This window comes from Pithys albifrons, chromosome 16 (assembly GCF_047495875.1).
Source record: "Pithys albifrons albifrons isolate INPA30051 chromosome 16, PitAlb_v1, whole genome shotgun sequence".
NCBI classification, from domain to species: Eukaryota; Metazoa; Chordata; class Aves; order Passeriformes; family Thamnophilidae; genus Pithys; species Pithys albifrons.
Window position 1 is genome coordinate 11,734,540 of NC_092473.1, and position 8,102 is coordinate 11,742,641.

Genomic DNA, 8,102 nt, shown 5'->3' on the forward strand with positions numbered 1-8,102 from the left:
GGAGAACGCGGGGCTGTGCCCGCGGGGCGGCATCACCCCACGGACCGCGGCAGCAGCACCCCCGGGACCCCCTGTCGCGACATGGGACCCCACACATCAAGGGAAATCTCCCTTGCTCCCACGGAAAGACATTCCAAGTGTCCTCGAAGCGGCAGCCGCGGAGGGGAGGTGTTAAGTCGGCGTGAAGGGCGTTTTCTCCCTATTTGTAGGAAAAAAAGTTAAAAATCACAATAAATCACCTAAATTTAACTGTCTTTTGGATACTGCAGCGCTGGGAGGGCTGATTTACGCCCAGAATCCCCGTTCTCCCTGTTGGTGTAAAAGCCACTGCGAGCCCCTCTTCCACCCTCGTGAGATACCACCGGCCAAAGAAGGAGGAGGAGGAGGGAGGATGAAGCAGGACTGCCCAGAGATCTCATGGTCCCTGGGGAGGGAGGCCAGCCGGGGCAGGGGGTTGTCCATCCTTGGCCAGTCCACCAGGCATGGGCAGCTGTCATGGACTCATGGAGTTGTTTCGGTTGCAAGAGACCCATAGCCACCCACCTCTGTGCCCCATCCCCACAGAGAAGACTGGGGTGGTGGGTGAAGGGGCAGGAAGGTGCTGCCCACTACTGCTCTGCCCCACTGGGCTCGCTCCAGCCAGCACTGTGATGGCCAGTTCATTACAGCTGCCCCACAGCACACACAGCCCATAAAATAACTCACCAGACCTCATGCAGCTGCCAAAACAGCAGAAGAGACAAGGTAACACTTAAAGAGCTGCCTATAAATTAGGTAAAAATAATTAATAATACATATAATATATTAACGGCATTTCTGTGACATGATATGGATAATATACATTAATATATAAATACCTCACAAATAATTCAGAGTGTTTCCATTTCATCAACAATCACTGGCCAATGTATTTACTTTATGGTAAGGATTATACATTTCATTATAAATGGCTTGCTGGGCATGTCAGCAACTTTTACATCTCCATTCACTTTATTATTAATGGTTTCCTGAACAGTAATGGCATAATAATGCACACAATGCAGCATGAATATTTGATGTGGCATCTATAGTCTTCCATTTATCATTTATAACAGGCTACAAAAACATTATAAAACATTTATTACAAATTTATAGATCACTTTATACTAAACCAAAGTTGTGTTATAAATACATTATTAATCCTTTATGCCATTTATAGGAATCCCTTGTAATAAGGCCTTAGCATATGTTGCTGCATGACCATAACAAGAGTGGTGTGGTGAGGAGGAAATACGGCACTGTGAGCCTGCTCCCCCGTCCTGGGCATGTTCTGTGAAGGAAAGCAGAAACATCTGCACTCAAAATTAATCAGAGTGCCAGAGGACCAATCAAAAGAAAGGCTGGATTAATCAAAAGTTGGGTTTTTTCACCCCTCCCTCAAAAAAGACACTTGCCTTCACAGTGCTGGAGCCTGAAAGCTGATCTCTCCCACAATTCCACACCACCTTTTCACTAGATTAATAAAGTTTGCATAATTTACGAAAAGCCTGGCTAACGGTGGGCAGCCCTTCCCATTCTCAGGTAACTTACAGCTTGGTAAGAAATAAAGAGGATGCTCTGGGTTTAGGAAATGTATTTGTGGGATTTCTTTCCATAAGTCCCAAAGACTTACAGAAAGAAAAAGCAATGTGCATCCCTCTGCCATGCTTACAATCGATGTAATACAGCACTGGGAAAGGAGGAGAAGGAAATGGTGTTTGGAAAAGGAGTGGTTGCCAGTTGCTCATCATACAAACAGGGAAAATCTGCTTCTGAGCACAGCTTTAACACAGCTGTACATACCCCTTTCAGATTTAATGGCCCAGATGGGGCACGGCCCAGGGAATGAGAATTAGTTTTTTAAAAATATATTTGTTTAACATGACAATCTGTCTTCTAACGAACCCGGCTTAATGAGTCAATGCAGTTAGTCCCTTCTCATTACCTCATGCTTTAGGAAAGGGCAGCTGTGGCTGGGTGGCAGGGGACACAGACACACAGAGTGGAAAGCCAGGCTGGACTTGGAGAGCAGTTGTGATTTCCTGTGTATCATAGGCCACTGTGTTTCACCTTGTCCCCTCCCTGCACTGGGCCCTGGTTTTTACCTAGTCAGTTGTACCACAAAGGCATCCAGGCTTGCAGGCACCAGAAGAGGAAAGTATTAGTTGCTGGCTCCAAGCTGTGCATCCCGAGAGAGGGGTAGGCTGGACGTACAGCCCTGGGTGCACCAGAAGAATCAGGTCCACATTATACACTAAGGTGATTAAAATGACATTGCTGAAGGAGTTTGCTAATGCAGTAAGAGTATTACTGCTGGGCCAATAATGGCTTTCCAAAGTACAAGTATCAGAGCCTTGTGCAGTGTTCTTAGCTGGTGATTAAAGAGAGCTCTGTGGGAGTTTACAGCTATGATGAGTCTTTAATGCACCAACAGGTAAACTAACAAGCACTAGAGAGAGGAACGGGGCAGGAAGTGAGCAGAGCTGCCTGCACAGCTGCCTACATATTACCCACAACCACTGTGCTGCCAGGATGTTCCTCATGGGATGATGCTTACAAGTCCTTACTCTGGATTGTATTTTTCCTTTCTACATCTTTACCTTTGAGGAGCCTTATATGTTCTTATCCTGTTTTGCAGACCTTGCCCCTCTCACTGAGCTTTTCCCAGTGCTGCTGGGTGAGGTTTCCCACCTGTGATGCACAGGTGGCTCACAGAGCAAAGCACTTTCTGTGAGCACAGTGCCTGCTTCCCTAGATTCCTTCCCAAGGCACGTTTGGAAGCTTATTGGAGCAGCATATCACAGACATGGACTGATTCATTCTTCTCTACTTACAGACACTTTTCTCTGTCTCAGTCCTTTCCAATTCTCTTCCTAGATACCAACAGAGAAATGCTGAGTTCTTCCTGACAGTTGCTATGACTAATGGGGATGACTCTCTGCCATCACCTCTTAAATTAATCCTGATTCCCATATGCAGCAGCATGGACTTTACCATTGCTAGAGAAAAAAGCTTAAATATATGACTAGGACCACCCTAAAGCCCAAAGAATAACAACTAGCATTTGTTAGCTTGAAGACTTGAAGGGAGGAAGGGTTGATTCCTTGTTTCAGACAATGCAGGGCCTCATGAAGCTGAAAATCAAGCGATGTTTTTTTTTATAAGGGAACATAACATCATAGAAAAATCACATCTTTTAACTATTGTGAGAAATCAGCTGATCAAACCAAGCTACTTCCTAATTTTGCCGCAGGCTGTGTGCAGGGCTGTTCACTCCCAACAATAGGAAGTGTGTTTTGTAGCCAAGAGCTCTCATACATTCCCGTGCCAGTGGCTTATATTAAATGGAGGGATTCAAAATGAGAAGGAAAAAGTATGCGTCTCATCAGTAACATGCCTCATCAGCTCTGTCTTCCCAGAAGGCAGCCAGGCTGACTCCACAGAGACAGAAAGGCCCAAAACAGGGAAAAGAAAGCCCCAACAATTTCACAGCTACTCACACAGAAATGTTTCTGTGTGATAACCCGTCTCTCCTCAGAGTCTGACTAGTTTGACCTGTAAAAGTAGCAGAAAATAAGTTATTACAAAATTCAAGTCTGGACATGATTTTTTACTGAAAGAAGATGAAAGTGAAACATGAAGTTACAGAAAAAGGCACTTTGGTAAATCTCTCTGCGACACATGCCCCCAAGAAGCTCGTAAATGGTAAATCCTTTATCCTAAAAACCTCAAAGGAAAAAAAACAGTGAGCATCAGAGCAAAGTGTGTCCTGTCACTCAGGTATAACACAATGTCACAGCAAAACAAAAAAATGTCCCTGCTGCCCACCAGCCAGATGACTTGTTTTCTGTCCCCTGAAACAGTGAGGTAAGGGACAGGCTAAAAGGTGATTTCAGAAAGTTATTTCCAGGCAACAAGAATGAGAGACTGATCACATCCCGCATCCTACTCATCAGGTGAGAGGAAAAATGAAAAGGCTATAAACAGAAGCTCGGTAGGTCACCAGTCCTGGGGAGCTAAAAGCAGCTCTCCAGTAGGATTGGGGATGGTATTTATTTCAGAAGATGATCTCCCCTCCTCTTGTGAGGAAAGGAAAACAGGTGGTGGTGATCCCCAATCACACTGCCATGGCAGAGCTCTCCCTCTGTCCTCCAGGAGATGCAAATGTCACAGGTCTTGTCCGAAAGTGAAAGCAAAGGTGCTTTGCTGACCAAAACTTGTTTGGATCATGAGGTTGGTTGAAGTGACTCCACTTTTAATCAAGGCATCACCATGGGAACAGGATCCACCCCATAGGAGGAGCTAGTTTGGGCACTTTGAAATGCTGTGTCTTATCAGTGAAGCAGAGCTTAAAGCCTGTAAAACCAATAAAAATTGTTAGTCATTAACACTGTGAATGTGCTGAAGCAAAAAAACACTTTGCCTTTTCCAGGCCCGTTGTGGACATGAATAAGTGAAGCTTCCTTTTCCTGGTGGTGGGAGTAAATGAGGTCTTGTATTTGTTTCACAGGAACACAAAGACACTTACTCATCATTCAGCTTATTGGTGAACTCTGAAATCCAGCTGGAACTTCATCTGGAAAAGAAGCTGGCTCTGACCTCAGGTTACTAATTTAATAGCAATAAAATCCTTGAGGCAGAGTAACTCTAAAGGCCAGAACTTTCCACTTTAGCACTGATTTGATCTGACAAACTATGATTTGCCTTGTTTTCACACAAATCAAACCTGAAGCACTACGTGCTTTATTTTGGGTGAGAACAGGGACTCCCATGGGACATCTATGATAGAACAAAATTCACACTCCCCAGTCCTGGCTGCTGTGTGTCCTTCAAAGCCATCAGCACCTGTGTGTCCCTGTGTTGCTGCCTGGTGTGGGGGCACTAAAAGCTCTGTGAGACAACTCATGATAGGTGTGGTTTGGGATGTCCCCTTTGCCCTGTGCAGAGTGCCCTTAGGTGTCTCACTCCTGTCCAAAGATGTTCCCAATAAAACTGTAAGCATCACTTTAGATTTGAATCTCATTATTGGTTTAAAAAAATGAGAAAGGGATGTAATTTTATTACTCTTATGGTATGTTTTCCATTATTTGCATAATTGTTTAATGCTAATAAGACAATTAGCTATTCTTACAGCTTAATAATTACCCAGCAATGACTGGCCTATTGTAGCTTAATGAATTTTTTAATTGTTGCTGGGGGTCTTGACATTTTTTGCCCACTATCTTCCTGTGTTAGAGATGCTGTTCATGCAAACAGCGTAATGCCAAAGGCAGGATACCAACAGCTACACAGTACAGGCAGATATATTAAAAAGGTCTGATTTTAAAAGGACAGGAAATTGCAAGCTTCTGCTGCTTTAGGACCAAATTATCTAAATACAAAGAGAGACAAAACAGAGATCAGTCCACCTTAGGCAAATGCTACCCCTATAGCAGCCAGGCTATTTAGGTGGTGTGGGGCTGGCTTTGACATTCCCAAAGCTAACAGAAGTCTTACCATTTTTAGCTTTTACTGAACTATCCCTCAAGTTAAGTGTGAATCATACTGTCCTGAATTGTGGTATGGTCAGAAGGAAGTTAATTGAGGGCAGACAGGGGTGGGATTGTGTTTTTCACTGATGGAGGTCACAGACAAGGTTGGCTGGAGGAAGAGGATGGCAGGGCCCTGAGGAGCAGTCCTGGGAATAGACTCCACAGCCCACATTTACTCACAGACTCCAGGTAATGGAGTTTTCCTCTCCCCTCTTATTTTGCACAAGAACTCTTGCATGCTGCTCCTTGCAGTGAGGCGTCTCTATCTTTTCTTGTTTTGAATGGCTGGCAAAATGTCAATACCTTTAACCATGAAATCCCAGTTGCTGGCTGTTACCTGTACACCTCTTCCTACTGTTGACGTAGCAGGCTGGGCAGATTTTCCTCTGAGCTCAATGTTGGGACTCTTCCAGCTCCCCAATACCGAGCATGTCCCAGAGGCAGCAGCCACTGAGTTAGGAACATGCAGGCACCTCCCTGGTTAGTAATGCCCTGCTCATGGCCAAACTCACATGGTGCTCCTGGATATCCCTCACAGTTCCTGGAATGCACAGCCCTGTCCAGAGCTGGGTCAACCAGCCACAGCCCTGCGCCAGGGCATCAGCACCTTTGAGGGCCACACTTCCAGCCACACTGGCTCTGGCAGGAGTGTGGTATGGCCAGATTAGAGATACCCACTTGTGTCCAGCCAAGAAGTCAAGGTCTGTCATGTGCAGGCTGGACAAGTGTCTGTTCCCCTCCCAAGGCTGCCACATCTGGGCTATAAAAACATGATGTTTAGATCAGAGGGGATAGAAACATTTATCTTTGCAGCAGAGAGAAATTGTTTGCTGTAGGAAACCATTAGAGAAGGTACCCAGTGTTTGCAGGGAATTTGTGATCCCCTGATGCTTGCAGGGTGTGGAGGTGGGACCTGGTCACTTCTGTGGGGAAGCAGCTGGGCTTTAGGAGCACCCAAAAGATGATTGCTGGTGCTGCTAAAGTGATGTTCCTTCCACTGTCACAGACACATTTCTTTCCACACTGCTCTGCAAAACCTGGCTGTCCTGGTCCAAGGAGTCATGAAGTTGTTCTGCCAAAAGCCAAGCATGCCCTGCTCCTCCAAAATAGGCATCCCAGAGCAGGTGGACTCAACACAGGCATTGCCAGACACAGTAGAATTTGGGACCAACCATGCTGTTTGCTTTTACCCGTAAATATTTCCAGCTGCGTCCCAGAGCATGATTTCTGGAAAGCCATAGTTCCAGGGAAGACCTTCCCCAGAGCACCACTCCTGTGTTTGACTCGCTGTCTCTGTGAGGTAACAGTCTTGAGATACTCTCCTTGCTCCTCAATTCAAAGTACTGTGAACAAACCTTTTCCAGCCAGTCCCATAAGTTTCCAGCTGCTTTAGGCCCACAGCACCACCAACTACCTCCCTCCTCTGACAAACTGACAAGTGCCTTAATAATGTCTGATAAGGGAGTAAGGTAAGGGTTCCCAGTGAGATTACTGGCTCCCCTTGGACAGGCGTTAATCCTGCTGTCACTGAGCCCCTCAGGAAACCCATTCCACTGACTTGATCTCCTTCAGCTGTTCCTCCACATAATTTATATTGAGCTAATTGCCACAGTAGTGGCTCCGGATGCGAAGCAGATGCTGCTGAGGAAAAGCCATGTTGCATCCATAACTGATGGCTCTAATCTCTATTTAAAGGCAAGACTACTTACAGTTGATGGGAGTTTCAGATCTCCCCCTTTTCTTCTCCATCTCTGCAAAGCCAGCTGGACATTCATTCATATTTTGACACACTAGGAAAAGGGCTCAGCTGTGGTATTCCTCATATGCAACAACAGACAATATTTCTCCACCCGGCCACCCAGGAGGTCACAACTCTCCCTGCCACCAGCAAGGAGATACAGACTTATTTACAGCTACCTATAAAATTCCTCCAGGATCTTTCATTAGAGTACTACAGAGTTTCTCTACTAACAAGTGGAGTGTGAGAGAAATAGAAACAAATGATGTGAGAATAAACTGGTGACTAGAATTAAGTGAGGCTGGAGAACAAACATACACAGCAGTAATTCCTCTGGAGCAGGGGGAAGGAAGACACCTCCTTTTCTGTCCTCAAATGACAACTGTCAAATAAGCCATGACCCTTATCAGCAGGCAAGGACAAGACAGCAGTGGTCAGAAGAGTCACAGGGAGGAACTGGCAGATCCCAAAGAGGAAACCCAGCTGCTTTTTCAAAGACGCCACTGTGACAGTGGCCAGCTGCTGGGATGTTTGCAGATGTACCAAGAAGTTTGTTTTATTTGTTTTTAAATAAATAGAAAAAGGAACCTCTTAAAAGTTGTCCTGTCAGTGGTTGGTGCTGACCAAAGTCATCCATGATCCCCCATTGACCCTTCCAAATCTCCTCCACTTCCTGCCTAAGGCCAAGACAGGTATGTGAGTACTTGGTCATGGAGACAGGTCTTCCAGAGATGATTTGTCTAGAATGAAAAGACTGAAGAACAGGAAGAGAAGGATGTCAAGCTACACTCAAGGGAAAAGAAAAAGGGACAATG